At 35.6% G+C, this 22,500-nt stretch overlaps 1 protein-coding gene and 3 non-coding genes across 5 annotated transcripts in view; 1 reads left to right on the top strand and 3 right to left on the bottom strand.

Annotated features, from left to right (window-relative positions):
- The window catches only part of Dus4 (Dihydrouridine synthase 4), a 219,280-nt gene that overhangs the window by 4,665 nt on the left and 192,115 nt on the right, over positions 1-22,500 (top strand). The window lies entirely within an intron of this gene.
- Positions 5,128-5,198, bottom strand: TRNAG-CCC (transfer RNA glycine (anticodon CCC)). The gene has a single exon. It is a non-coding gene; the product is annotated as a tRNA-Gly (tRNA).
- Positions 9,708-9,778, bottom strand: TRNAG-CCC (transfer RNA glycine (anticodon CCC)). Its single transcript has one exon. It is a non-coding gene; the product is annotated as a tRNA-Gly (tRNA).
- TRNAG-CCC (transfer RNA glycine (anticodon CCC)) lies at positions 10,025-10,095 on the bottom strand. The gene has a single exon. It is a non-coding gene; the product is annotated as a tRNA-Gly (tRNA).

The raw sequence follows: 22,500 nt of genomic DNA, 5'->3' as shown, positions 1-22,500 counted from the left end.
TTTTTTATGATCTGTATAGCATGTTGTATTAACTTTGTATTGTACAGTATATACTTTGAAGTTGCAATATTAATTTAAAAGCTATGGAACATGTTACACATGGCATTGTATTGAATTGGAAATTTGTAGAAACACGAACAAGTCTTAGTAAACGAGAGAGAGAGAGAGAGAGAGAGAGAGAGAGAGAGAGAGAGAGAGAGAGAGAGAGAGAGAGATCAAAACTGATCCGGCAGAGTACAGTGATAAACATAGAAGAGTTCGCTTGTACCCTATCTCTTCCCACCCCACCTCACAGACGAAGATAGAAACATAGGTCCTGCATTGATCGATTTTAAAAGGGTCTGCTGGATTAAGGGGACGCTGTGGAGTTACTTTTTCCCAAAAATGGCCAAAGAGTCGCCTGCCTGTCTGGTGCTACTTGCTGGCTGCTTTGTTCCCGACACACCCCTGTCTGATTTTGGCAGTCCGGCGGGTACAACAGACAGAACTGAACTGCTGCTAAAGTTTCAAACTTGATATGAAAGATTTGCAGTTGTGAGGTTTTATGAAAGTACCCATACCGTCGAAAATGACCGTAATATAAAGGAGGGTCGGTGCGGCATGTAAGCTCTGATCGAGGCATTTTGATTCTGCAGACTTTTAAGGAACCACTGAGAGAGAGAGAGAGAGGCTGGGCCCGGTCTGAGCTACGAGAAATTTAAGTGTTCATTAAACATAGACCATCGTTATCACAAACAATAAATATATGAATACACAACGGTTTATTATTTAGAGATACCTGGTGTTTATTAAAGGGTTTATAAATTATCCACTGAAGGTGGGATAAGAACAGTCAGATGCTTGATTCCCATAATCCGAAACCGTCCGATACACAGCAGGTTGCGGGAGTGGCCCCGTCTGTCCTCTATAGCAGACGGGCGTCTAGGCCAAGTCCAGGGTAACTGCCTGTCTCGACAGACTGACCCATTAAAACGGCTCATATTCTGGGCGTCATTTTAAGGATATGGGACATGATGCGTAATTTTTTTTTTTTTTGACGTGGATTGCTCCGTAATGAAATCTAAGCGAACATTTAAACGGATAAGTGTTTATTCTCAATTGAAAGGTGAAGTAGAGCTGTAAAAGGCAAGTACTTTTCCTGCATGAATGCAATAGTGACGCCAGTTTCATTCTATCAATAAATCAATTAAACAGGCGCTCCCTCTGTCGGCGCCGAATGATTTTTCACGGAGTTTTCCTGAAGCCTGTGCTTCAGGTGGGTGAACTGCAGACGGCGTTAATCCCTCCACCCTCCGTCCGGCAAAATGCCACAAAATCGATCGATTTTCTTTTCGTTTTGATATGGAGGTCGGGACGGCGGTTTTCGTCGGTGTAGCTTTGCGTTTCTCGTGAAAGACACGATCGATACCGGTTGTAAATGTCATTCATGTTTCATTGAATTTTGAGCAGTGAGCACACACATTTGCGTACAGTACACTATATAGGCTATTATATATATAATATATATAATATATATATATATATATATATATATATATATATAATATATATATGTATATATATGTATATTAACTTTATCACATACACAATTGTTCTGTGCATTAGTAGAATTACGGATACTTGATAATGTGGTCTGTTTGTCCATGAAAGCTTGTAACTTTTTCTGAATAAAAAACTCCGTTAGATACTATCCAGTTTTAATGAGGTCCTTTTAGTAATATATGTATATGTGTGTGTGTGTTTATAAAGGACATTGTACATAATGTTCACTTTCGCATGCGTTTAATGTAATTGTGTTAGTAGCTGTCGACTTTCCAGTTACCCATTTTACTGGTTTTATTCATTACATATGTGTTTGATATTTGGAGCTATAATTTTAAATGGCTTACAGCTTCTCTCTCTCATCTCTCTCTCTCTCTCTCTCTCTCTCTCTCTCTCTCTCTCTGCATCTGCTGATACAAATCCTAACTCGTAAATATATATTCATTAGTGATTTTTATTCAAATAAGTTTGATGGTGTTATGCCTTTACTGATACTTTTGATCAATTTAATCTCAGCTGTCTGTGGAGTCCCGTTTGTGTTCAGGAGTCAAGAAAATTCAGCTGGATTATTCCCATTCCGTAAATATATTTCGTTTTTAATGCAAGGGAAAAGAGATGGGCACCGTAGGGGGGTAGTGCCGTCAGTGCACCTCATGCGGTGCACTGTAGGCATTACTCGAAGTTCTTTGCAGCGTGCCTTCGGCCCCTAGCTGCAACCCCCTTTCGTTCCTTTTACTGTACCTCCTTTCATATTATCTTTCTTCCATCTTACTTTCCACCCCCTCCTAACAGTAATATATAATTGAAACATAGTGCAGCTGCGAGGTTTTCCTCCTGTTACACCTTTCAAACCTTTTTACTGTCAATTTCCGTTTCAGCGCTGAATGGCTTCATAGGTCCCAGCGCTTGGCCTTTGGCCTAATTTCTGTATTCAAATCACTGTTGCTTCAAAGAAATATTCTGGCTTAGAAATGAAATTAGGAAGAGCGCTATAATACATTTGAGGCAGTATAAGACATTTTCCGTGTACGATTGTAAAGTTTAGAGTTATGCTTTGTGTCAGTTTTATACCATATATATAGTCTGAAATCAAGAAAAGCGCTGTGACATATTGGAGGTAATATAAGACAGTGCTCGTATATAAATGTAATTTTTTTACTTATATTTTGTGTCAGTATTTTAGATTTTTGAAGTCACTTAATGAGCAGATTTTAATAAAAAAAAATAATAGCTATGATGACGCTTCTGTTGCCGTTATTGTTATTTTACCGTGTCATATTCGTTAGTCGTGAAAAGTGAACGAAGAAATGAAAAGAAACCGAAGAGTAATAAAGGAAGCGGCCGCTTATACCCCAATACCTTTTCAGAGAAGAACTGCAGTACCTTCGACGTCCTGTTTCCTCTTCACTGTTTAACTGTGCTTCCTCTCTGGGATGGGACTCACTGTACTTTGATAAATGTCAACATTGTTCCCAGAATGCTTTGGAATTCGTTCCTTCTTCCGTTATTTTAACTCTGAAATATTTCTGAGAGCTGCATTTGGTTGAAATGTATTGAAAATGCGTTCATAATTTTTTGGGCTCAACGTTGCTAAGAATTATACAAAAATTTCTGTATCCAGATCCTGATCTTGATCTCTTCCAGAATTTGATAACTTTTGCAAAATTCATTATATAGCTTCGTATAATTACAAAATTCATTATATAGCTTCGTATAATTACTTAAAAAGGCCATCCTTAACGTTTGGCTTAATCGTATTAAAAAGCTACACGAAAACCTATTGCCAGCAATGAGGCCCACCTTTGGACACATTTTAGTCAGGAGTAAGAAAAAAAAACTGACTTCCATTTTGAGGTTGTAACGTCGACAACAATATAATATTCCCCTCTTCGATTTAGACTTGACCCTCACTTCTTTCCCCTCTATCTTTCTCCCCTCTGTCTCTCTCTCTTTGCATATGTATTCTTCATAATTTAAAGCAGAATTCAAGGTTATTGTCTGAATATTCGACACTTTATGATTTTATTGTTAATTCGATCACTGTCGTTAGGACGGATTTTGAAGGAACTTGGAAATAATTTGTTTGTTAACCTTATCCAAACGATTAACTCTTGATAAATATGAGTACAGATTTGACCATTCATGACAGCAGAAACGATACAAAATGTTTTTCTTGTGTGGAGTCGCCAATAATTCTCAGTATACGAGTATTTTTCCAGAATCTCTTTTCGATTACATATATGTTAAAACTTTGACACAAGTAAACGAACACGGGTGAAAACAAGTACAATGTTCAAAGGATCAGCATTAGCCTAGCTAGGGTACTTAGTGCAATCTTTGGGTCACTTATATTGTAGTTGCTGACTCTCATCTGGGAAGATTTCGTTGCCGTCCAGACTTTATCATCCTTTATTATATTATGGCATAGAAAAGGAAACCCTGCTTTCGAGCGCCGTAGGTATTGCAACAAAATTTAATGTAATAATAATAATAATAATAATAATAATAATAATAATAATAATAATAATAAAGATGAAGAAATCCACAGTGGTGTAAATGTAAATATATATATATATATATATATATATATATATATATATATATATATATATATATATATTAGAAATGTATGTACAAACTAGAGCTTTCGAGAACCTGCTCAATTCTCCTTCTCAATCTGAGATTGAGAAGGAGAATCGCACAGATTTTCGAAAGCTCTCGTTTGTATATATATTTCTAATATATATTTATATTTTCACCTCTGTGGATTTCTTCACCATTTTAGTGACTCGTGCTATTATGAGATTTTAATGAATTATCATAATAATAATGAAATGAAAAGTAGAGGCACCTTATTTTCATTTGTGCGAGTTGATATTATTCATTGCAGAGTACCCTGGCTGAGGTATGTTCTGAACAGAGTAGTTGCAGTGATGTGGTCGTCTGTCGCTTTTAATGATAGACAGTTATGACTATCGGCTAGCTTATTTGAACCTAGAAGAACGATTTCACACTGGCTCTTGGTAGTGAATATGTCCATCGCTGTTTATGTGACATATTTATTGTTGGAGGAAAGTATATAAAAGTATTTCACATTGGTTTTTAGTAGTTGATATATATCCATCGTTGTTTATTGGCATATTTACTGCTGAAGGAAAGTATAAAGTTTTGCAGTAATAAGAAAAGAGAGAGAGAGAGAGAGAGAGAGAGAGAGAGAGAGAGAGAGAGAGAGAGAGAGAGGGCAGGACGGTGGGGCTGTCATGGAGGTTGTGTCTGGGAGCCGCTGTTAGCTTGGTCTCTGTTGGGGCTTACGTCTGGGTTGCCGGAGGTGAAGGGGTGGAGGTGGGGGGGAAGTAGAGTGATCCCAAAGAGATAACCGCCCAGGACAGGCACCGCCTCCCGGCTCTCTCTCTCTCTCTCTCACCCTCTGGGCCTCACGGTGTCTGATGGCGTTCATAACTTTGCCTTTACATTGTCTATAAACGCGAAGCAAAAGAGAAAACAGACGAAGAAAAAGTGTTTCCCCTCTTTCCCCTCGTAGATGAAGTTGCAAAATTCTAAAATTAGTTTGTAGCTAAAAGTTCTTGCGCCGCCCGGGAATCGAACCCGGGTCGCAAGAATGGGAATCTTGCATGATACCACTACACCAGCGGCGCTTAGAATTTAGGGGGATAGGATAAAGAATTATCCTTACCCTTATGTGATTCGGGGAAACTGATATAACTGCAGTTACTTTTATTTTAGGTTGGCTTTATATGGGGATGAATAATGTCACGTAATTTCTTGCTAGTCACCCATATGTTATTGGCCTGACTTCCTGACTTGCTGATCATCTTAAGCCATTATATATATATATATATATATATATATATATATATATATATATATATATATATATATATATATATATATATATATATATATCATCCTTCCAAGGATGTCTTTGAATGCTTTTGCATTACAGCCAAGCCTTTGGGGTCAGCAAGGCCTTGGATGTTGGGTTCCGGTAGAGGCTAGTTCTTTATCAAAGCCGTACAAGGTCTATAACAGCCTTCTTTCTCAGGAAGGAGTCAGAATTCTTTCCTGCCTTTTCAGCACACACACACACACACACACACACACACACACACACACACACACACACACACACACACACACACACCCTGGCCTGTCCTCAGCCAGGAACTGAGGAAAGGGAAAGAAGATGAGAGGAGCCCAGTGAGACTGGTGTTCCTCTTCAACCACTACCACAAGTTTGGGGACACCTATCACACCATTGTGCAACATGGGCCGGCTATGTGCTTCCCTTCAAGGATAGTCACACTCTTCTTCACCGTCTCGTGGACCGATTTCATTTCCAGCTTATTCTCCAGAGTTGTCGAAATCATCTGCTGTTTGATAGAAATTGAACAATTTTAGAGATGGGTATGCTGAAAGACGCATGTGCATGTTCTCCAGGCTTTTACAGTCACATTTTCCATGTGGACAAGATGACAGGAGGCTGAAGGCCAGTCATCAGTATTCCTTTGATTGAATTAGTATGTCACCCCATTCAAGATGAAAATCCCATGTTATATGTTGGATTCTGTCAGGGAGGATGACCTCATGCTTTGGTTATATTTTAAGGATGCATATTTTCAGATACCCATCAGTCCAGGACTGTTTAACAGTTCAAAGTGCTTTGCTTTGGCCAAGCAACTGCTCCACAGGTGTTCATGTAAGTGTTCATGCTAGTGTCACTGGGTTCACTTGTTGGGATCTATTTGCTATAGTAGTTCAACAATTGACTGAAACTGGTGTCTCCAGTGGCACAGTTGCTACAGGATTGAGATAACACTTCTCTCATATTGTCAGTTTGGGGAGTCTGATTTGGCAGATCCTTCTGGTTCACCTGTCATCTCTGAAGAAACTCTTACTGTATGAATGAGTCCACATGCATTTACTTCAGTGGTGGCTGGTCATAGACTATTGATCCCCTCACACTCAGCATGCCATTGACTGTGGAGGTGAAGGATTACCTCTTGTGGTGGAGAGATAACAGGAAACTTGGACGCACTGAACATGGGGTATGGTGTACGCCTAAATGGCTTGCTTGTCTTAGCTTATGGACTCAGGACTCTCACTTACACATCAGTTTTCTCGAGTTAGATGTGGCACTACTAGCACTACAGGCCCTCTCAAATCAGCTAACAGAACACTCGGTAGTACTGGTGAGAGGCAACACAACCAAATTGTCATATGTCACCAGTCTAAGGAAGTTAGTATTTCCCTACCCGTTTGTGTTTTGGCAAGGTAGGTACATGAATGGGCTGCTCACCATGCCATCGAGCTGTCAGCCTTGTGCATCCTGCGCTGCCAGAACGTTGTTAACTAACCAGCTCAGTTGCCTGGGGCAAGTCGTGCAGGTGGAAAGGCTGCTTGAGGTTTGGGGGACTTTGGTTGATTACATGTTCCTCACATGGCTAAATAGGAAAGTTATAGTACTCTGCTCACCAGTATGACCCTTAGTTTTCGCTTTAATACTTTAAAATAATATGAAACCTATTCTTATGGAACAAGCCCACAGGGGCCATTTACTTGAAATTCAAGCTTCCAAAGAATATGGTGTTCATTAGGAAGAACTAAGAGGAGGCAAAGGGAAATACAGAAAGAAGAGATCTCACATATTAAACAAGAAAAAAATTAAATGAATAATAGATAAAAATATATTTAAATGCAAGGAGAATAGCATTAGGGTGGTAATTTTAAAGTATTTTAAAAGTATTTTAGAGTATTATTTTAAAGTATTAAAGTAAAGTATTGACAAGTAATTTTTCATAACGTTAAAACAAGACAGCATCTTTCATTGCCTCACCTTTTGTAATTCCTACACTCAGAAGTGGTTCACCATCACTCTTTGTCCTGGCTACTAAAGATACTTCGTGTCTCATTTTTAGCTTCCAGAATTTCCAGTGATGTAATCGTCCTCCTTATTCATGTGCCTCCTTAGCGTACGTTTCCTCTTGTAACTAAGGAATCTTACCCTTTGGCAATTACTGTTGCAGCTTCCTCATCTGTAAAGGGGCTTATTGCGGCCAGTCAAGGTATTTTTGTAACAAACTCTAGCAGCCAGTACTGGTTCTTTATCATCATGATAATTTGTGTATGACAAACTTTTTCCCTCTTAGAGTAAGGGGCTTCATAAGGTGTTTTAATCCTTGTAGCAACAAGTACCGTACCTGGATGTGTGAAAAATATCAGGTTGTTATCCCCAAGGTTTTAACATATTCCTGCCCATAAAGGAAGAATAATCTACGTGTTTATGGCAGTTTTGTCACTTAATCATTTGCATATTTCCCTTGGCAACACTGGGTCTAGAGACCTGACCGTGGAAAGCATCAACAGCTGAATGATGCCATCTACTCAGTCTTGGGAGGATATATGCTGATGGCACCATGTTTTCCCAGGCAGGTCACCTATTCATCAATATATTTGAAGTCAAAGGAAACAGTAATGCTAGTTACTAGTGCGGCGTAACTTTAATGCAAAGTATAATAAGTATTCTGTGCATTGTTATTTGAAAGTTTAGTAATGCACAATTTAATAGGTATGTAAAATGTCATTTTAAAGTTCAGTGATGCAAAATGTAAAAGGTATCGTGAACTGCTATTTAAAGTTCAATATTGTAAAATTTAATAGGCATAAAGTGACCCGTTGTTTTAAAGTTCAATAATGTAAGATTTATTGGGCATCCAGTGAACTGTCATTTTAAAGTTCAGTAATGCAACATTTATTAGTTATCGTGTGGACTGTTATTTTAAAAGTTTAATAATGCAAAATTTAATGGGTATCTTGTGTATTGTTATTTTAAAGTTCAGTACTGTAATGCAAAATTTAATAGTTATCTTGTGAACTGTCATTTTAAAAGTTTAATAATGCAAAATTTAATGGGTATCCAGGGAACTGTTCTTTTAAAAGTTCAGTAATGCAAAATTTAATGGTCATTTTGAAGTTCAATAATGCAAAATTTGATTGGTATCCTGTGAAATGCTATTTTAAAGTTCGATGATGCAAAATTTAGTAAATTCAGTAATGTAAAATTTATTAGGTATCTTGTGAATTGTTACTTTTAAAGTTCAATAATGCAAAATTAAATAGGGTTAATGCCAACTGTTATTTTAAAGTTCAGTGATGCAAAAACCATTAGTTATCTTGTGAACTGTTATTTTAAAAGTTCGTTAATACCGAATTTAATGGTTATCTTTTGTACTGTTATTTTAAATTTCAGTAATACAAAATTTATTAGGAATCTTGTGAACTGCTATTTTAAAAGCTCAGTCATGCAGAATTTAATGGTTATCTTGTGAACTGTTATTTTAAAAGTTCGTTAATATCGAATTTAATGGTTATCTTTTGTACTGTTATTTTAAATTTCAGTAATACAAAATTTATTAGGAATCTTGTGAACTGCTATTTTAAAAGCTCAGTCATGCGGAATTTAATGGTTATCTTGTGAACTGGTACCGTATTTTAAAAGTTCAATAATGCAAAAGTTAATGGGTATATTGTGAAGTGTTATTTTAAAGTTCAGTAATTCAAAATGTATTAGGTATCTTGTGAACTGTTATTTAAAAAGTTCAGTCGTGCAAAATAAAATAGGTTTCCTGTGAACTGTCATTTTAAAGTTCAGTCATGCAGAATTTAATAGGGATCCCGTGAACTGTCATTTTAAATTCCAATAATGCAAAATGTAATAGGTATCCTGTGAACTGTTTTTTAAAAGCTCATTAATGCAAAATTTAATACGTATCCTGTGAAGTGTCATTTTGAAGTTCAGTAATGGAAAATTTAATAGGGATCCTGTGATCTGTTATTTTAAAGTTTAGTAATGCAAAATTTAGTAGGAATCCTCTTGTTTTAAAAGTTCTGGCATGTAAAATTTGACAGGTATCCTGTGAACTGTTATTTTGAAGTTTAATAATGTCAAATTTAATAGGTATCTTGTGAACTGTTATTTTAAAGTTTAATAATGTACTGTCACTTTAAAAGTTCAAATATAAAACGTCTTCAGTTTCAGAATTCTGTCGGGGAGAATAAGAATGGAATTTTGTCCTTAGTATTCGTGGTGACTATTTCATTAATGAGAAACCGGCCCGAAGCCTCTCTTTCCCCGTTCCAAAACTACCTGCGCCGCCCGGGAATCGAACCCGGGTCGCAAGAATGGGAATCTTGCATGATACCACTACACCAGCGGCGCTTAACGGTGACACGAGTAATTCATTACAGCGCTGATACGTCTGTGCGTTAAGATATAAGCATTTAATTAAGGTGGTCATATTGATTTTATGCAGCATCCAGGCGGTTTCTTGTCCGTAGAATTCTGAATTGTTTTGATCCAAATTTATGAAGTTTCTTAGTAGCGTAATTTTGTCCTTATTTGTCAGGACAGAAGCTTTCCTTATTGTGAATAAAAAAAAAAAAAAAAGAAAGGCAAAAAACTTCCTGCGCCGCCCGGGAATCGAACCCGGGTCGCAAGAATGGGAATCTTGCATGATACCACTACACCAGCGGCGCTTAGTATTGGTGATGCTCATATACACGACACATAAAAAAACTTGCTTGAAATTATGTTGCAGTGCTATATATTTCTTTTGTTTTGATTCCTCGGTTCCACGTTTTGTTATTGATATAATTTTCCCGTGACTTGTAATTTCCATGGTTATTGTTATTTCGAGAGATAAATGAGGATAAAGATGTCATACCTGTGCGCATGCTCGGTGTAAAGGGCGGTTTGTTCAAGTTGCTCTCCTGCGGAGTGAGAAGAGTGAAGAAGTTTTTCGGGTTATAGTTTCTAATATTTAGGGAGAAAATGGAAAGTTCAATTAAAAGTGTGTGTGTGGAGAGAGAGAGAGAGAGAGAGAGAGAGAGAGAGAGAGAGAGAGAGAGAGAGAGAGAGAGAGAGTACTACATACCATCCGTAGTTGGCTTACAATATTGTGGGTCCATTGTTTCCTCCTTTATTCTTCTGACAGTCGTCTTCAGCTTTTAGGGGGTAGTAATAAAGAGAGAGAGAGAGAGAGAGAGAGAGAGAGAGAGAGAGAGAGAGAGAGAGAATTGAGCAGTCATAAGTAATAAAGAGTTACAAGGAACTTAGATCTACTAAATGATTAAGACGAGAAAAAAATACGAAAGAAAATCACAAGATCTTATCAGTTGAAAAAACTCTCAGATTGAAAGGAGTGTTTAAAGATAGAATGGCAATGGAAGACAAAATACAAAAATAACTGTTACCACTTTGTTCAATTTGAATATAAAGAAAATATAAACTTACTTATTCGACTCTACTACTACATGTGAAAGGTAAATCTTTAAAAAACCTAATATGCTAAATTATAAAGTATAACCGAACAAAATCGATTATTGTATTCTTGGATATAGATAAGCAATCGATATCTCAGATAAAATTAGAAATAATTGCATGTTTGATTACCGCTTGCTTTACTGAGTTTGCAACTGGACACTCCCTCGTATTTTGCCCCATCTGAATTCTGCCATCTATTTTAGGTAAACAGTTTTTTCTTTCAGTATGTTTCCAAGCTTTTTTTCCCACTAGTCTTTTCTGATGAGAAATCCATAAGATATAGAATCCATAACATAATGTTTATGAATGTTCATTCAGTTCTTATATGCTAAACTACTCTCAGGAATTTGAAGAAAAAATCCTGTAATGATTAATTTTTGCCAGATGTTGCCCAATTGCTTTTGAAAGCTTGATGTTATCTTCAATTGATAGACTGAGATGGCCTGAGCATATGATGAGAATGGGAGAAGATTAAGCCTACCAGCAGCTATCACACCAGCTGGCACGTGTTCAGACTTTTCGGTAACAAAAGTTGCATGACAGTTATGTAAACTGTTTGCCCCTTTTCGTGTTTTCGTGGATAAGAGGCTGGTGTGTTCTCATAAAAGGAGTTTAGCTCATTGTCAATATACTTTCGTTCATTCATAATGTAAAATAAATGATGGAGAGAATGAAGTCCTCAGGTTTGGAGACAGAGGGCCAGAGACGGCTGTGTTGGTAAAGATAGGTGAACTCAGTTGTGCACGTAAAGCCATGGCTAGAAGGAGCTACAGTAACTATTAATATGATGATTATCTCGGGAACACTTATTTCACTAGTATTACTGATGCTCTTTTCTAGGAAAAACAAGCATTTACGATGCTCACCCACTTAAAATCATCGTAAATGGGTAAATATTCGATGCAGAAGCAATAACCTGATGCGTTATCTCTGAGTATTAGCTTTTTTTTTTATAGATATGATAAGAAGTAGGCACGACCTGATACCGATCATCCCCCACTTACCTGAGAACAATAGCAGTCATCGACTATGATGTATTTTAGGGTGTGTTTAACCTTTCACTCTAGATAATGTTAACCTAGGATTGCTGTGATAACGTAGCATGTGTTCAGATAACTTGAATAGTGAAGTTTGATCACTCTGTAGCACCTCATGCGGTGCACTGTAGGCATTACTTAAGGTTCTCTGCAGCGTCCCTTTGGCCCCTATAGCTGCAACCCCTTTCATTCCTATTACTGTATCTCCATTCATATTCTCCTTCTTCCATCTTGTTATCCACCCCCTCCTAACAGTTGTTTCATAATGCAACAGCGAGGTTTTTCTCCAGCTACACCTTCCAGACCTTTACAGTTTCAGTTTCCTCTTCGGCGCTGAATGACCTCATAGGTCTCAGTGCTTGGCCTTTGGCCAAAATTCAATATTCTGTTCTACCTGTATAGTTCTGCTCCATACTCTGTTGAATATTTCAAAGCCAAGGCCTACGATACAACATCGTTGAATTTTGCCCAGTTGCTTCAAGTTGTTTTGAAATGATGTACCCCATAAATGGGTGTGTCTGCCTTGTGGACCGTATTTTGTGCTTTTTCTTTTTCTCTTCAACATTCCTCATGTGTGTTGTCCTTGTATGAGTCGCCTTCAGTATTTTTCCTTGTATTTTATGGCCTTATGTATCCTCTTCAACATTTCTTCCTGTAATGCACGCTTTTGTGTCATCTTCAATGTTTTCTTAAATATTTTGTGCTTGTTCGTGCCTTCTCAAATATTTCCTCTTGTTTGTCTTCTTCAGTGTTTGGTGGTATCTTTCAAATATTGTGTTTCCTCTGTTTTATGCAATCGTTTATGTCCACTTCAAGGGCTTTTTTTGTGCTTTTTTTTCTTTGTCCACTCCAGTGTTGTGGTTTTTTTTTTTTTTATATCTGCCGAGATATTTCCTCCAGTATGTGCTTTGTATGTTCTCTTCAGCATTTGTTGATGTACAGTACTTGGGGCTTGTCTACATCCTCTCAAATAGGCTATATCCTCTTAAACTGTGTGTTCATTTATGTCCTGTTCCACATTGTGTCAAATATTTTGTGCTTGTTAATGTCCTCTCAAACAGTTCTTCATATATTAATCCTCCTTTATGAATGAAACATTTCCCCAATATATAGATCCTTCTTTATGATTTAGACATTTCTCCAATATAGAGGCTTGTTCATTCTCTCTCAAATATTTCTTCCTGTATCACGCTGGTTTAGGACATCTTCAACATTTTCTCAGGTATTTTGTGCTAGTTTATGTCCTCTCTAATATTACTCCTGCATTGGGTGTTCGTATAGCCTATGTCCTCTTTAACATTTTGTTAACTATTTTGTGTTTGTTTACTTCCTTTCAAATGCTGAATCTGTCATGTGATCCTATACCCTCTTGAACATATATATATATATATATATATATATATATATATATATATATATATATATATATATATATATATACATATATATATGTATCTATATACATACATACATATACATACATACATACATATATATATATATATATATATATATATTATATACATATATATATCTATATACATATACATACATACATACATACATACATACATACATACATACATACATACATACATACATACATATACATACATACATATATATATATATATATATATATATATATATATATATATATATATATATATATATTGTGTTGTGATTGTTGACGTCCGACTCCAACAATTTCTACTGCATTGTGTGGTAAGCCCTTATCTGTATTTCTTGATGGGTTTATTGCTTGGCTTGTAATTTATTTATACAGCAGAGGATTTACTTCTTATCTGGTTCTTTTGAGTTCTATAATACTTACCAAGTCTGACACTCCCAGTCTTCCATGGAAACCACTTTGATCTGATGATGTTGAGAGGTAACGAAGAAACAAGAAAAGTTAAATACATTGAAACATCTGTAGTTTGGTATTTGAAAAGTAAAAAAGAAAATAAAAACGCGCTTTTGGTTTGGTTTCCTGTATTTAGAAAGAATTAGAAATGAAATTCTCATGCATTTTGTTTTTCGGCATTGAGTGGGTCGTTTTACCTTCAAGGTCTATTTTATATTTTTGCCGTATGAGTTTTGAATCGAAAATTGAATTGACACATTTTGAGAGGAGGGTTATCACACGGCCTGTTTGAAATAAAACCCGTGCTTTTAAAATAAAATGAGAAAAGTTTATATACATATATTTTAAATTATATTATATATATATGTATATGTATTTAAACTTTTCTCATTTTATTATATATATATATATATATATATATATATATATATATATATATATATATATATATATATATATATATATATATATATATAATCTTCAGGAGGTCTTATTTTTAATCTTAATTTTAATTTTTATCCTTTAGTATATGTACCTTTTTACTCCAGTTTCTCATTTGATGTTTCGTTTAATCTTTAATGCACTTTTCCCCGAATTTATAGAAATAATTCGTTCATTCTGAAATTTCAACACCCACTGAACCCATTCATGTACTCTTCTTACTTATAAGCAGTAAGCAAAGAAATGTATAATACAATGAAAAATAAGGAATGGACCAAGATCTACTTTAAAAGTACTCTGCGGATTCACGGCATTTGAATGGCTGCCGCCCTTGCGTCCTTGTGTGAACACGTGCATGTCTTCAAATCTTCCTGTTGTTGTGCAGAGAATGGTCAGACATCATTCATCTTCGCACGCTTACACATCACTCAGTATCCTTGCCTTGTGAACCCATTCAGAATTGTTGAGAAGTATCGAATGAATACTACACGATGAGTTATGCCTCTTGTATCTTGGATATGAGTAGTGGAAATACTTATGTGGTATGTTGCGTAATAAAACGAGTATGTGGGTTTTGAGTGTTTTTGTTCTTGAAAATTTGCTCTGCTTTTGCACTTAGCAGAGAACGCTAAGGTTATATTGTAAGACCTAATAGAAAATCTGTATTATACACATTAGTTTTACGCTTCACTCTTGAATTATTTTTTCTTTTTACAATATTCATTGAACAATGTTTCCATTATTTTCATATTTACATATACTCATAATTACCACTATACCATCATTAAAAAAATTATATTTGCAAATTATTTTCTTATTCCTTAACTACATTTTTTGAAATTACATTTTTAATGTACTCTTTTGCAAAAGCTTTAGTTTTTTCATTTTTGAAAGTTCCAAGTAGGTCACACTAGTTTTTAACATTCCCTTTTCAACATACAAAAACAAATGAGGACCACCTGTTAACAAACCCAGAGAGCGTCCGTACCCACTCTTGAATGATTGATTAGTTCACATTATTTGGCGTAGCTACGACAACGTCATCGACGGAACTTCGACGTGATGATGCTCACGCTTTTGAGATTAGAATCTCCCGTTGATGCTGCGGCATCTCAGACCTTAGAAGATGCTGTGCCGACAGGTTTACCTTATCAATGTCAAAATCAACCATCCTCGCGTTGCCGGTATGAACCGGTGTTGTCTTCTACCGGCACGAACTGCCTTTGTGCAGATGTGGTTGGTTGCAGTCCATTTTCACTTCATTATTATTTTTTTTCTTTTCTATCCTTGAAGCCACGTGGCGCGTAGCTTTAATAATTGCGGTTAACGTTTCCTACGTTGACAACCGCAGTGCGAGTCTTTTGGGAAGTGCAGGGGTCCTTGTTTTATTGGACTGCTTCCGAATGTCAGGTATATATATATATATATATATATATATATATATATATATATATATATATATATATATATATATATATATATGATATATATATATATATGCTTGTATATAGATATAAAATATATACATATACACATACATATATATATATATATTATATATATAATTGGTGAAAATTATTATTGCTGGTGCTGGTGCCTCTTATGGGGCTTGGAGCTTCGTAAGTGTAAAGTCTTTTTTTCATGAAAATATAGTTCTGTAACATAAATTTAGAATTTAATTGTTTTTTCTTTCTTTTGAGACAAATTTGGGCATTATTAGTATTATGTAAGAGTATTAACGTTTCTTCGCGCATTCCAATCGATAGGGTTTAAGAAATATCTGATGTTAAGACTGCTGGGGTCACTGACAAGTTATTGAAGTTATTGACGGAAGTAGAGCCAAGTATTAATGACTTTAACATATTTAAGGTATAAGTATACATATATGAATTTTTTATGTAATAAAGGTCTGTTGGACTAATGCAGCGGTTCTTAACCTGGGGGTCGTGACCGTTTTGGGGTTTCTCAGCTGGTCACAAAGGGTTCGGGAGAATATAATTTATTTTCATATTGGATTAGCCAGATGGGCTTTTACCAGTTTGGGGAGTGCAACTTGTTACCTCCCCCCTGAGGTTTTTTGTTCGTGGCATTTTAAGTAAGCCATGGTCTTCCTATGATTTTGTTTTACCTTTTCACAACGTTCACCATTTCAAAATTTATGATAGGGGTTACGGTAATAGGGGTTACGGTAATATTCTGAAGAGTCTCTGGGGGGTCGTAGGGTGAAAAAAGCACTGTAGGCATTACTTAAGGTTCTTTGCAGCTTGCCTTCGGCCCCCAGTTGCAACCCCTTCCGTTCCTTTTACTGTACCTCCTTTCGTATTCTCATTTTTCATCTTACTTTCCATCCTCTCCTAACAATTGATTCACAGTGCAACTGCGAGGGTTTCCTCTTGTTGCACCTTTCAAACCTTTTACTGTTTATTTCCATTTCAGCACTGAATGATCTCATAGGTCCCAGTGCTTGGCTTTTGGCCTAAATTCTATATTCTAAATTCAACCATAGGATGAAAAAGGTTAAGAAATACTGGACTAATGACTCATTAATCCAGTCACTGCTCTTAAAATGAGGGTTGAGATTTAAATTCCATGTCAGTAGCAGCTTTCCTAAACATTGGAAGTAAAAATTAAATTATACCAGCGTTCTTTTAGGAATAAAGATCCCACGTTACAAGATTCTTCTGCCCTCCTTAAGGTAGGTCAGTCACCTCCTTTGGTATGACCCCATTTCTGTTCCCTTCCTCCTCTTACTTGCTTTCATCTAGGCTAGTGAGGTCGTTCATTATGTTGCCAGTCCCATCGGCATCTCTGTAAAATTAGAGTTCCTTCTAAAAAATAGTCAATAGTTTGTATATATTTTTTCTGTTTGTAAACAAGAAAATGATTCTTTGTAATCGTATTTAACCTGAGTCTTTCGATAATCTACTTCTCAGAGAAGCTGGGGGTAAACTGGATGGCAATCTAATAGCCTTATCTGTTCTAATCTTAAGAGGCCGAGAAAGAAAAAAGACTTCATTCCTCAAGGGAAAGGTAGATGCACTTCATAGTAAGACTTGCATGGTTGTGATCAAGGTCCAGGGGTTCGCTGGACCTTGGGTGTAATAATTGTCAGGGAAATTTTCAGGGAAAACTTCCGCAGACCTTGTTATTGATACTGCTCTCATTATTACGTGGCATTAACTTTATCAGTAGCCGTAGATTGTAACTCTTTAATGGGTTGCGATTATTTTTATAGCTATAACCTTGTTCTTGTCCTCTATTATTGTCATTATGATAAACTTGATCTTTCTATCATTTTTGTTTTTCGCTTTGTGCATTTTATATTGCTTGTGAAGTGAAGTACTGTTATTACAGGACACGCATTCGGTTCTCAGATTAAAAGGGGAAAAAATAAGATAATTCCTTACGTTCGGTTTTCTAAAAACGACGTGAAATTTAAAGTCACGCTTGAGGAAATGAATGTCTGGGGTCATCTTTAATACCTATGATAATTCAAATGCTCTTTCTGACAGTTTTATCAGTGGCATTTTGATAGTAATCTATTGGAGAATGATAGTTCAGCTCATCTTATTTACAAATGTTGATAGCTGCCTATTTACAGATAAAGCCTAACCATTGTGTAACTGATACTCATAAAATTGCTAATGCACTGTGGTTTAAGGTAAATTTATATTGCTTTAAGTTAAATTTATGTTATTTAAATGTATACTGTAGATAAAGTAGTGTTAAAACAAAATTTACATCGTGATGAAAGTTGTTCACCCAACTTGCACCAACATGTTTTGTGAAAGAAGGAAAAAGTGTGGCACGTGTTTCTTAAGAATATCGCCCTTATCGGTTGCTCTGACAAGGCAATAACCCAACGAAGAGGTGCAACATCGTAAACAAGATTTCCTTTTGAAATCTCTGCACCATATAAACGTGTACAGTTCCATGTTAGGAAAAGTAAATTGATGAAAGAAAATTACAAATTGAGAGAGAGAGAGAGAGAGAGAGAGAGAGAGAGAGAGAGAGTCTTTGTTGTTGTAAGACAGCCATGTGGCTTGGAACTTCCATAAATCCCCCGTCACGCTCCCTTTGTTGGTGAACGAAACCTAACGGGAAGTAACGTTCAATCATGAGCAAGCGTTGTTTTTATTTCTTCTCAGTGGCGCGTGGTTGGAACAGGTACTGCGCTGTAGAGACTACCTTTTATTGGGTTATATTCTGTTATTTTTCTCATCGTAGTAATACCTTCGTAAATACGCCAGTCATCTCCGCAATTCACAGTTGAATCAGATGAAAACGTCCAAGTCGTTTTGAAAGTTAAAACATCCCAAAGAAATCGGCGAACCTTTGTTGTCGTCGTTACCGTTGGCAGAAGGACGAGAACCAGGGACAAGTGAAATTTGCATTTGTAATTCGTCAGTTTTCTCTTCTTTGTATCCGTTTCTCTCCGTATGTGCGTCTGTTTGTCTGCCTTTCGGCCTGCCTCTCTCTTTTTCCCTTGTTTTGCAGACTGGAATATAGCTCCTTGTTGCTCGAATAATGTTGCCTTTGCTTTGTGACCAGACTGATATATATATATATATATATATATATATATATATATATATATATATATATATATATATATATATATATATATATATATATAAATTTATATATGTATATATGTGTGTGTGTACTGTATTTAATGTGTAGCAACATTAATCCGTTTCTATATATATATATATATATATATATATATATATATATATATATATATATATATATATATATATATATATATATATATATATATATATATATGTATGTATATATGTGTGTGTGTGTGTGTGTGTGAAAGACCTGGGTTCGATCTGATGTGAGTCAGAAATTTGTTTCTGTTCCACACGTGATTGTGTTGATTGATTATATATATATATATATATATATATATATATATATATATATATATATATATATATATATATATATATATATATATATATATATATATATATACAGTATATATATATACATACATACATACATACATACATATATACATACATATATATATATATTTATATATATATATATATATATATATATATATATATATATATATATATGCACACTGTCAAATGCCTTCTCAACCAACAAAAGCCTACAAAGAGGATTTATAAATTCCATATTCTGCCACACAAAGTCCTAACACAAATATTTGATCAATGCAACTGCTGCCTTTTCCAAAACAAGCTTGTTGATTTCAATGTTTTTTATAATTTTCTTTCTCTAGCCTTTTGAGAATGCGCATTCTCAATATTTCCATGGCACCCAACGTAACTGCAATGCCTATATAGTTACCACATTCAGTCAGGTCAACTTTTTCGGTGTTTGTGACGACTCCAAATTCCCACTCTCCGTAGGGGGATAGTGCCGTCAGTGCTAAATGTTCTTTGGGGAGTCCCTTCGGCCCTTAGCTGCAATCCCTGTAATTCCTTTTACTGTACCTCCGTTCATATTATCTGTCTTCCATATTGCTATCCAACCTCTCCTAAATATTATTTCATAGTGCAACTGCGAGGTTTCCCTCCTGTTACACCTTTCAAACCTACCTACTCTCAGTTTCCTTTCCACTGCTGAATGACTTCATAGGTCCCAGTGCTTGGCCTTTGGACTAAACTCTATATTCCATTCCATTCCTAGTTCTCACTAATCAACAATTGTTTCCTTATTCCATATTCTGCAGAAAATATCTAGCTGGTACACGAGGTGTCTTCAGTTTTAGCTAAGGGCATCTCTGCAGTGATCCTGTCTTAACCTGACATTTCCCATCTAAATGTCTTTACAATTGATTCCACTTCAGAAACTTTGTTCATTCGTAAGCTCGTTCAAGTTTTCATCAGCTTCTGGTATATCAGACGTATACTTCAGACTATTCCCCTCATATATCTTATTCATGACCTCACTAAAATGTTCCGTCCAAGGTCAAATTATTACCCACTTATCTCTCATTCATGACTTCACTGAAAAGTTCTGTCCAATGTTGCCTTTTTTTTTGGTAGTGTTATTGACCATCCTCCCTTTGACGGGTATTTTCCTAGTTTTTTTTTTTTTTTTGTCACGCACTGAATGCACGGCTTTGTCAACGCCGTTAGCCTGTTTGTCCTATATCCTCTCATATCTCTTCTTGATTTTTGTTTAACGTCACAGTCTACGCTTGAAAAATTCGCATGTTCTACATTGCATTCTAAATCTCTTCCCTGCGATTCGTCTGTATGTATCCTTTGCTTCTGTTTATTCTCCAATGTCTCTCGTCTCGTCTAATATCCAAGGCTTCTGTCTTCTTACCCAAATCCCCAGTACTTCTTTTCCAACTGATTGATCAACTTTCTTGATGTTAATCCAGTTGTCACTGGTTATTTGATCTTCCTCTCGTGATGTTTCTAGAAAATAGAATATGTTTTGAAATTAAGTTTCAGTTTCAGATGCCTCTTAATGCTCATATACTCTTGTTAATTTTTTAATGGGTGCTTTGCATTTCAACTTTAGTGTGGCAGTCAAAGGTTGGCGATCACTATACATCTCTCTTGCTCTTAACGGTCTTCAGTGGTCTTTTCTCTCTTGATTAAGAGCGGTGTGGTAAATTTGGTTTCTATGATTGCCATCCGGAATGTACATTTTAGTTCTCTGTAAAAGAAAGCTATTGTACCGGCTTTGTCCGTCCGCGCTCTTTCTGTCAGCCCTCAGATCTTCAAACCTACGGAGGCTAGAGGGCTGCAAATTGGTATGTTGATCATCCACCATTCAATCATCAAACATACCAGATTGCAGCCTTCTAGCATCAGTAGTATTTTTTAAATTTTATTTAAGGTTAAAGTTAGCTATAATCGTGTGTCTGGCAACTATATAGGACAGGCCACTACTGGGTTATGATTATACGCTGTACAGAAAACTCGATTGCGCCGAAGAAACTTCGGCGTATTTTTTTACTGCTTATTTATGGATATCCTTTTTTTTTCGGTTAAGAGTAAATAATTAGGCCAAAAACAAGTGAATTCTACCATATTTTTGTTCGCAGTCTCCCCAAGGCCTTACTTATTCAGTACATCCTTAACATCCTCATTGTTCTTACTCTCTCTTGTATTCATATCACTAACAGTTAAAATCTTTATATATATATATATATATATATATATATATATATATATATATATATATATATATATATATATGTATATATATATATATATATATATATATATATATATATATATATATATATATATATGTGTGTGTGTGTGTGTGTGTGTGTGTGTGTGTATATGTATATATATATATATATATATATATATATATATATATATATCACCATAACGTTCAGCAGTTACGTATAAAATTCATCTTTCTGATTTCCCCAGAGTTTATTTCTTGCTGCATTGCACTCTGTAATGTTCGTATTACACTGTTCTGAGTTAAATCTTGCCCAGCAGTAATTTACTGCTCACTGCTCGCCAGTAAGTCGGTGTCATTTCTGCATTTGACATTCAAATAATGCATACTCCTCTGCCCATTCCGTCTGCTGTTATACACACCTTTTCCAACCTCTTTTATCCCACGTCTTTGCACGTGATTCACAAACAACTAACATTTTTAGTCCATATCTTGAATTCATTTTTTGCCACTTCTATCTTTTCAGTTTTATCAGGGTTCTTACATTCCAGTTTCCTGTTTTCAGTTTATCCAGAGTATTTATAAACTGGGAGATTTCTACCACCACCCTGTGCTCTGGACTGGGGACCATTTATAAATTGTGCCTATTCATTTACGTGTCAGAACCCGAATAGAATTCAGTGGCTAAGTACCTAAAGGATAGCCATTTCCTTGCAGTGTGTAGTTGTACCTATATATATATATATATATATATATATATATATATATATATATATATATATATATATATATATATATATATATATGTTTATATATTTACACATATAAATTACATAAATGTATATGTATGTATGTTAAGCTAATCGATATTATGTCCCTATAATTATTACAGTTGCATCTGTCACCTTTACCGTTATACAATTGAACAAATATTCTTCTCTCAAATTCTTTTAAAACCTCTCTTCCTTCCAGACATACCTTGCAAACCCAGTTTACCCAGTCAGTCTGACAATCACCACTGTACCACACTATCGCATGATTCTTTTAATCAAATGGGGTATTTCTTTTCGTAAACTTATTTATTGCCCTCCTAAACATCCTCATCATTCATTTTCACAAGCATTCTAAAACTTATG

The sequence above is a fragment of the Macrobrachium rosenbergii genome, chromosome 7, assembly GCF_040412425.1.
Source record: "Macrobrachium rosenbergii isolate ZJJX-2024 chromosome 7, ASM4041242v1, whole genome shotgun sequence".
Lineage (NCBI taxonomy): Eukaryota > Metazoa > Arthropoda > Malacostraca > Decapoda > Palaemonidae > Macrobrachium > Macrobrachium rosenbergii.
This window is presented reverse-complemented; position numbering and strand designations above follow the sequence as displayed.